Source organism: Dendropsophus ebraccatus, chromosome 7 (genome assembly GCF_027789765.1).
Source record: "Dendropsophus ebraccatus isolate aDenEbr1 chromosome 7, aDenEbr1.pat, whole genome shotgun sequence".
Taxonomy (NCBI): domain Eukaryota; kingdom Metazoa; phylum Chordata; class Amphibia; order Anura; family Hylidae; genus Dendropsophus; species Dendropsophus ebraccatus.
In genome coordinates, this window is record NC_091460.1 from 119436979 (window position 1) to 119446534 (window position 9556).

The following is a 9556-nucleotide window of genomic DNA, read 5'->3' on the forward strand; positions in this document are numbered from 1 at the left end:
CCCAAGACATTACATTTTATAATAAGATAGAGGTATTGTAATTGGACAATGAATTAGGTTAGGCCGTATTTCTATGTTTGTATGCATGGCTGCTACTAGAGTAAGCGAATCGCCCCTCTAAATGAAGTAAAGAGCTTCTTTATCTCGGCAATCCGCTCATCAGCCGGCTTCCTTTTAACTCACTGCCGCTCCTCCACGGGTGCTGGGAAAAGCTGAATCCAGTCCTGGGAAACTTCTCCCAGTTTCCCAGAACTGGATCCAGCCTTTCCCATCAGCAGCAGCAGGCTGATGAGCTTACTGCAGAAATAATAAAGCGCTTCACTTTATTATTTCTGTAAATTCGCCCATCTTTAGTGAACACTATAAAAAATGGCAAAAAAATAATGCTAGAATGACAAAAGAGTGCAATAAAAAAAGTCAAAAACAATACAAATAAAAACTTTTTTTTATTTTTGGTCAAAAATTGCCCCCACTTGGCTCTATCAAGAAAAAATAATTCTGTGCACACATATTTTTAAAAAAATTGTTCATTTTTACAATCATTTTCCCCTAGACTAATGCAGTACATAATTAGATAAGAAAAACTGCAGTATTTTTTCTTATTATTACTTTTATTTTACTGTGTGAAGCTAGCCCGAATGTAGCCTAGTTGTTATCACCTGTGTTTATCTTTGCTAAACCTATACATTCCTACAAATTACAATTTGCATATTTTTGCCGTGAATTAAATCAGTGGGCAGTGATATATTTTAAAGCCAGTAGGTGGCGCTATTATCAGCTATAAGATAATGTATTGGAAAATTATCACTTCAAAAGCTGAGTAGGCGAAAGAAAATGCTGCATGAATAGAAGGAATTCTAAATGGATTGAATTGAAATCGGTTTTGTATAATAGATATAGCTTCCTGTTTGTTGTTGTTAAAAGAAATAAACCTAAAGTGAATGCTACCTCACAAATGGCTTATACTAGAAAGAGCTACTCCGCACAACAGTACAAAGTTGCTTGGGATATTTATTTGGAAAAGCAATCAAGGTCTTATACTATTGTCTTATACTTGCAATAATAGAATAGACCAGCAGATGGCAGTATACAAACAAACGAGTAAATGGTAAACACTCTTATTATTATAACATGTATAATATGTAATCTATTATGCTACATGTGGCTGTGGGAAAGTGTATGTAGGACTAACCTCTAGAGAGTTAAGAATAAGGACGAGAGAACATGTGAGAGGGATCATTGCAGCAAAAGATGAGGAGGACTTTGGACAACTTAAGACCATACCAAGGCATTTCAAAACATTCCATAATTGTGACCCAAAAACATTTAAAGTGAGAGGAATAGAGAAGATCAACAGTGGCATCAGAGGGGGGAACATGAAAAGGATTCTTGCCCAAAAAGAATGTAGGTGGATAACAACTCTGGGTACGCTACACCCTATGGGTTTAAATGAGCAAAGAAGTTTTGTACCATTCCTGTAATATCAGTTTTTTAAAATTTGTGTTTTAACCTTTGTCTTTTTGTATATAATTTTTAGTGATTTTCACTTTGGTTGCTGCGATACAAGGAATTTTTTTCCCACCATTGGGGCCAGGGATGAGGAATCATGGAAAGAAAAAGGAATAAGAACATCATATGATCAACCTACCATAGAGATGGATAAAAATTGAAGTAAAGAAGACCCTATAAAGAGGATAAAATAAGATTAATGATGGGAAATTCATGGACATTGGATATGGACTATGGTGTAATAATATGATCTACCATGACATAATGATTGGTGTTGGATTTTAGTGCGCATGGATGTTTGTATGTGAGTATGAATGTATGGGGTGGTTTAGTTATGAGAGTGTGGGTTGAATATGTAATCGGGGTAGGGGGAGGAGGTAAATTTGTGCTCTGTGCGTGTGAGTGGTGTGGGGGGGGTTTGGGTGTGTAGCTTCGGGGTGGGGGTTGAGGGTGTGGGGGGGGGGGGTGGAGGGGAGGAGGGGAGGGTCATAAATGGTATTAGGGTTTTTATGGTATTTATTCACACTAAATGGAGTTTATGTGGTTGTTCATAATATATGAATTGCAGTGAGCTATTTGTAGTGGATTTTGCACTTTTTTCTATATGCACTAGCACTAGCACTTTTTCCAATAGGAAATATATACATAATTATTTTTACTATCACTATGCACTTTAATTCGTTTTTGTACTATTACAAATATCTATTTACAATATATATAACACTATGTCTAATCAGTATAGCACATGGGTTAGTTATTTATTATGGTTATACATGTAGATTTATGTCTGTAACTCATGCTTTTATGTCTTGGTAGATGAGAATATAATTAGGTATGATCTATATATTTATTTGTTGTTATTATTTCTTTTTTCATTATTATTTATTTGATTAGGTGATTCATTATTCATTTGTATATTGGTATATTGAGATTAGGTATCCATGGTTCATGTTAGGTTTTTACAACATCCGGGGGTAGATCTAGGTAGATGTGAGAGTAACATGGATTATTTCCTACCTATTTTTGGCTCCAATGGTGGTGCGCCAAGAACCGGGATTCAGGTACGGGCATCCTTCCAAAGCGGTCTCAAGAGGCGCAGTGCGCATGTCCGTGTGCGTTCCACACAGCGGATATGCGTTCCAGCGCGGAGTGCCGGAAGCGGAAGTGATGTGTGACTCGTGCGACCCGGCGCTTGGCGCCGATGTCATCAGCGGCACCATATAAATAGTGGGATTAGACGGGGGTTAAGCTATACCCTCCTGAGGAAGCGAAACCAACGCGAAACGTCGTTGAGGGGTGCTTGGTGGCAGATACACAACAAACAAGAGATGGGTGAGTGTTCAGGACTACTTGATGTTAATGTATTTTGGGGTTAGTAAGCCGGTACTACTAGTCCCAATGTGGACGACGGTGACATTATACATACTATCCTATATATAAAGAGTTTTTAGAATAGTTAACACTACCCCAGATGTTATAATAATAAGAGTGTTTACCATTTACTCGTTTGTTTGTATACTGCCATCTGCTGGTCTATTCTATTATTGCAAGTATTTTTGTATGTTGTTATTTTACAATAAAGTATCTGTTTTTAAATTTGTAAACTAGCCTCAATATGGTTCTTTTTGTATAAAAAATGTTTAAGAGGTGTTGATGTTAAAAAAGGTGTACTGGATTTAACCTGTGTTCAAGACAGGAATAATTTGGTGTTTTCCTTGCTATCCAGGTGGAATTAGTGGTATAATTATTGTCTTATACTATTGTCCTTTCTTAAGAAAATGTATATTTTAGCATTTACATCACCAGTAACATTAAAATGCCAGGAAGTGGGACTTCTTACAAATAATTCTTAATGTATTTATTCCAGTTCTGGAAATGAGGTCAGACCATATTCACACACTGTTGTGGCTATTGTTTTCACCTGTGAAAAAAATAAAACGGCCAAAATTATTGATTATGAACATTAACCAATTAATGGCTCCCGCCCTGTCAGTGCTGCTGCAAGTAACTGTAAGCGCTCATTACGAGTGCTCATAGTTACAGTTCAGATCACAGCAGCGAGCGGGGCAGCGGCCCTGTCTAGCGGTCTTGAGCACAAGAGAAGAGCGGGGCGTGGGGGCCCCCCTGGATGTTGGGGGCCCCAAGCGATTGCTTGGGGGGTGCTTGGTGCCAAAGACCGCTACTGAATATGAGTATTAAGTTGTCATGCTGGTAGTACAGGTTCACCACGGTTTCCATTACTCGCAACTAATTGCAATTTCCCTTTAAATATCTGTCATTAGGGTGTGTTCACACAGTCAGGTTTTTAATTGCAACTATTGAAGCAAAAGCCAGGAACAGATTATATATGGAGAACAGACCATGAAGGAAAGAATGACTCCTGACATTCCTAGATTTGTTCATTAATTGCCATTAAAAACCTGAACGTGTGAACATAGCATTACCTTGTGAGGTACTGCTGGAATTTGCAACTACTACAGCTGGTCATCTAATATCATCTGCAATAAGGACTAAAATCTTCAATGGCTACAATCATAGCAGACAACAGGAATTACATCTGAAAATAAAAGTTTTAATAGGAGGTTAGTTTGCCTAATAAACAATGAATCTATCCACTGTCCATCACTAATGTATAGGCTTGAGCGTTACGCTGTGCCATTAAAGGTATACTGTAGGTGTAGTTTGGTAAATGTACTGAAGCCCCAGAATGGTGATAATCTCCAGCCACTGCTGTATATCTAGTACCCTCTGTATAGTCTTTCATCTTATTACCTCCTCATTTTGATGTGTCTTGCTATGACTACCAGTCTGGTGTGATAGAAGACTCTAACTTATTGTTATGCTCCCATAGTACATAGCATAGAGCATAGTTGAGAATTAAGGCAATTTTCTTAACTTCATCCTCAGCTCAATTTTTGCAAAATTGTATCTTCAGTTAATATGTAAATTAGGCAGGGTGGTGTACTGGCAGCAGGACCACAGCACCAATGAATTTCAAGCAAAGCCCGCGCCACTTGATATGAGCGAGCCCTAAATCTGGTAAATCTGGGGCAGCAGTGTCAGCAGATCTGAGCTAGCATAGATTTTAACTTGCTTGCAGGGGTGAATCAGATGTGAGAGGAAGCCACGCCCAGGGCTGGCTTTAGGGTAGATTGTGCCCTGTGCAAAATTTGCTCTTGGCGCCCCCCACCTGCACACAGCATTATCAGACGCAGCATTATATTAGACCCCTTGTGTGCTGTCTCATTAGTACAGACCCCTCATGTGCTGCCCCAGTAGCATATAAACCCCTTGTGGGCTGCCTTGTGGTATATACACCCCCTGTCTGCTGCCCTGTGGTATATACACCCCCTGTCTGCTGCCCTGTGGTATATACACCCCCTGTCTGCTGCCCTTTGGTATATACACCCCCTGTCTGCTGCCCTGTGTTATATACACCCCCTGTCTGCTGTCCAGTGAGTGGAAAAACAAACAAACAAACAAAAAAAAAAATCGCATACCTCTCCCTGACTCCCTGCATCTCTTATCTCCCGGAGTCCATCGTCATCTCCAAACTTCTGAGGCAGGCAGCCTGATAAACAGAGGCACCCTGCACCTGGGGCCTGGACGTTCCCTCCACAGTGCAACAGTGATAGGGATATATGGCCGGGCAAGGGATGCTCTGCTATAAACTGGAGACAACACTTGTGGGAATAGAAGGGGGACTCGGCCAGCGGTAACCTGGGCGCTCAGAGACAGGGGACTGTAAGCAGCAGATACAGCCTAGTGTGTAAGAGAGGGTGCCATACTTACAGCAGTGGCAGATGACAGGTATAGAGAGGACTGTGCGTATGCACGCATGGCCGACAGGCTGCCCCTGGGTATAGAGCAACCTTTTGTGACCGCAGGCATAACGCTGCCTGCGGTCACAAGAGTGATTGACAATGCAAGGAGCCAATGGCTCCACAGTCAGGGCACCCTATTTAATTATAGGCATGTTAATAGACATGCTATAATTAAATGGGGCAGCGCAGCAACGGTGGTGGCCCCGGCACTTGCCTGGGTTGTGTGCTGGCGCCCCCTTTTGACTGATGGGGTGATGCGCCCTTTGCGGTCTCACAGGTCGCACTCCCCTAAGGCCGGCCCTGGCCATGCCGCCTCCACTACATGCCGCAACAAGTCACGTATTTTTTGTACAAAACAGTTGTAAACAATCACTGGCCTCTTCGATCCCGGACAGTGGTTGGCTGAGAATCTTGTCAGTTTTGAGAACCGCTTTGAAGTTACAGTGGCTGCTCCTGGAAGCCAGCAGAATAACCCTGGGGCCGTGGACATGTAATGTACAGTACACAGTTTAGACTACACGCACATCACTCATGATGTCCATGCAACCCTTGCTAAACGATTATCGAGCCGTGTAATAGGCTCAGTAAACGAGCGCCTATCTAGCAGATCAGCGCTCATTTACCTTATTTTCCGGCCGTCATTGGGCCATCCAATAGGACCGTTAGGCTATCTTCACACACCCAGTATTTCCGTCCGTCTTTTGAGCAGTTTTCTTTTAACAAAAATAAGGAGTGGAACTGGCAGGGCAAAATAACAATGGAAATATTTGCCAAGTTTCTTTGTTTTTAACCCACTCATTGTTTTGGTTGAAAATTGACTCACCAAAAGGCTGGCGGAAACACTATGTGTGAACATAGACTTATGGAGATGGATCAATGTGGTTAATCTCAGACCATAGTTCAAAAATAGATGATCGGCACATCACACAGGGGTCCAAGTAGATGTTACTAGGTTTATCCCTGTGAGAATTCATAGACCATACCAACATATTACACAAATTTTAGCCATCTTTTGAGCAGGAGTAGTACCCTTCCTCGTGCTAGGAGAGAGTAAGCAGAGGTAAAGTTTGCAGAACAGACATGGAGTGTGGAGCTTTCAAGACTCAGACTTGGCACAGTGTGCGAGCTTGCTCTCCTCTGACCTGAGGAAGGACACTCCTGCGCGAAACATTGCTAACATTTTTGTAGTATGTTGCCACTGTATAAATTCTTACACAGATAAACCTAAGAGAATCTACTTGGAGTCTTGCGCGGTGCGACGATCATCATTTCTATTTTTGAACTGTGACCTGAGGTGAACCCCATTGATCAGGCAATGTTTCTTCAATTTAATGTACTGTATTTTACAATAACAATTAGATTCATATTAGTGTAAGACAGTCAACATAAAATAACCTTTTATTTTACTACCGTAATCTTACAAAGAAAGACATTCGGCAGTGAATTTCTTGTTTATGTGTTTAGTTGTGTACAGTATATCTGTTTAATTTGCTATATGTTGTACATCTAATTACAATGTAATTACCGCTCAGCAGTTTCTCTACCAATAAAGCCCTTAAAATGCAATCTCTTCTTTTACCTGATTTGAGCCAGACTTTCCTGCTGCGTATAAATTCATCAGCTTCCTTCTACTTAATTAGGCAATCATTGGAGTCAATGCTTGCTAATGCACAAACATTCCAAATGCGGTTTTGCAAATTGTAATGCATTTAATAACTAACGGCACATTCATTAAAAAACACTCATTCTATGGCTTGGGCATCCCAAGGTTAGAGTTCAATGCAGAACATCCATCTTACAGACATTTCTTAAAGAAAAAGCTATTAAGATTAGACAACATCAAATTCTAGCTGCTTCATGAAAAAAAAAAAATACAGTTAAACAGTTAAGACCACATTTTAAAGAGAAATCCATGTAAAAGCATCTTTCAATGACACGGTGACAAGTCGATGGAGAGGTGCATGAGAACACATATTCTGAAAATGAAATTGCAATGGATTGCTAGTTGCTTTGCCTACTTGTCGTCCCTGCATTTGTCTCACCACTTCCACCTCTGGTTCTCCATGCTGCAGCTCTGTGTCCTATGTTAAAATCTTAGGCTGCCTTTAGGCTAGTTTCACACTACCTCAAAATATTGCAAAAAAAAAAAAAAAAATGCCAGCATTAGCTGGAAGTCAATGGAAGTTTATGAAATGAGGCGATGTGTCGGTGTTTCTAAAAAGCAGCATTTGAAGGGTATGGCGTTCTTTTGTAAATTCAAATTGTGGTATTTCTCTCACAGAGAAAAAACGCCATAGCTTATGTGTATCACATTTTTTTTTTGTGTGTGGCATTTTTTGGTAGCCAAAAACTGACAGTCTAGTGTACAGGGGGTTAAGTTAACCTCCTGGGGGCCAGACTCTGTTCTGATAGGGGGCTTCAAACTTACCCCCCCCCCATATCCTCCCAGTCTTTAATCAATCAGGCAATCAGCAGCTGAGGTGGGACCCCACTGCAGAGGCTGATGCAGAGACTTCTGCACTTTCAGTTCAGCCAATTAGCAGCTGCAGCGGTTTTCTACCTCAGCCACTGATTGGTCAAGCTCAGTGCCAAGTATTGTGAAGAAAGAAGACGTCTATGGTAAGCATGAAAACCCATTGCCCATCTTAGCAAGGAAGGGCTGGGACTTTTTTTTTTAAATCAACATTAAAAAAAAAATAATAAGCATGCAGGTTTTCCCCTTCCCCTTTTCATAGCCCACCAGGTCAAAACAAAAACAGCAGCAGCAGCCTAGTAGTACCAGGGCAAGAAGTACCATTTATTTTGGCCCTCCCCAGCCATAATACCAGCCTGCTCCTGTCCAGTCCATAAATACCATTTTTTTAAGCTCTGGGACTACTGGTACACAACTCTTCCCAGTACCCCTGTGGCGGTAGGTACTGGGGCAAAATGTGGGGGTTAGTGTTAGCCATTACTTAGCCTGTAAAGAAAAAAAGACAATAGACAAGTGAAATATATTTGTATCTAAAAAAAAAAAACACCCCTTGTTGATAATTTTACAAAACTAAAAACAATCTGCTGATCAACTTATATCACTATTATGCTCTCCCTATTTATCTGATCACTTGCAAACACTTTCCCACAGTCTACTTTGCTGGCAAGTGCAATGGAGACTGTCAATACTTCTGACACCTATTTACCTTGCTAAGAAAACCTGTGAGAAATCATCATATACTACTACCCCCCTCTTCTTCTTTCTTGACGTCTATATTAAGAAAAAAGGCTCTTCTCTTGTACTCCACCTCTTACTTGTCTGGAAAAAAGTGGACCCAGTTCAATGATTCCCAACTACTGCATTTTCCATACAGTTCAGGGGAGAGGCTTGCACATGACCACTAGATGGAAGTCTATGAAAATTACAGAAAGACCTGAGCAAACATGGCTGCACTTTCCATAAAGTTTAAAGAGAATCGGCAAACATGTCACTGACCCCCCCCCCCCTTTACATCCGATAAGTGACTTTCCAGAGGATCACACCAGTAAAGTAAATTGATGCTATATCATACATTTCTTTCTAACATATAGAAACTTGAATCATTTAAGATTGCTTTTAACCTTTCATGTGATATAGAAAGAAGTTCTGAAATGCAGAAATAGAATAAGAAGACAGTTGTAAATCATTGCATGGGATTACGGGTTGATAATCCATTCGACTTAACGTACCATAGTGGAACTTAGGGTCATACAAAGGACATGCCTGCTTGATATGTCTATAGTGTCCGTCTACTGTAACACACACCGGACTATTAAATATTTAAAGCCTCAGTCGTTCCTGCAGCAGCTGATAAAGAAACTAACAAGTTGAAAGTGAGAAGAGCCCTGGACAGCTGAATTATTTACACAATTTCTGTATCAGGATGGTTATTACTATACCGTATAAAATGTCAGATGCAAAATAATGCTTAAATTATTCATTCAATTAAAAGAAGAAAAAGAATAACAAAACGCACATAATAAATGCAATTTGTATCTAAAAGAAACAGGAAAAAAAAAAACTTAAACCAAAAGCAAGTCTTATTACCTAATGTCATTTCATGCAGTCAGCTCTGCGCAAGGAAGCAGTCAACTTATCAAGTGTTCAGCTTTCTATCTACAATACAATTAGAGGAATCTAACCTACTGATAGCCCCTTATAGTGTCCGGGACGCTAAGGAGGAAAGTATGTGTGTTACCTTCCTCCTCGG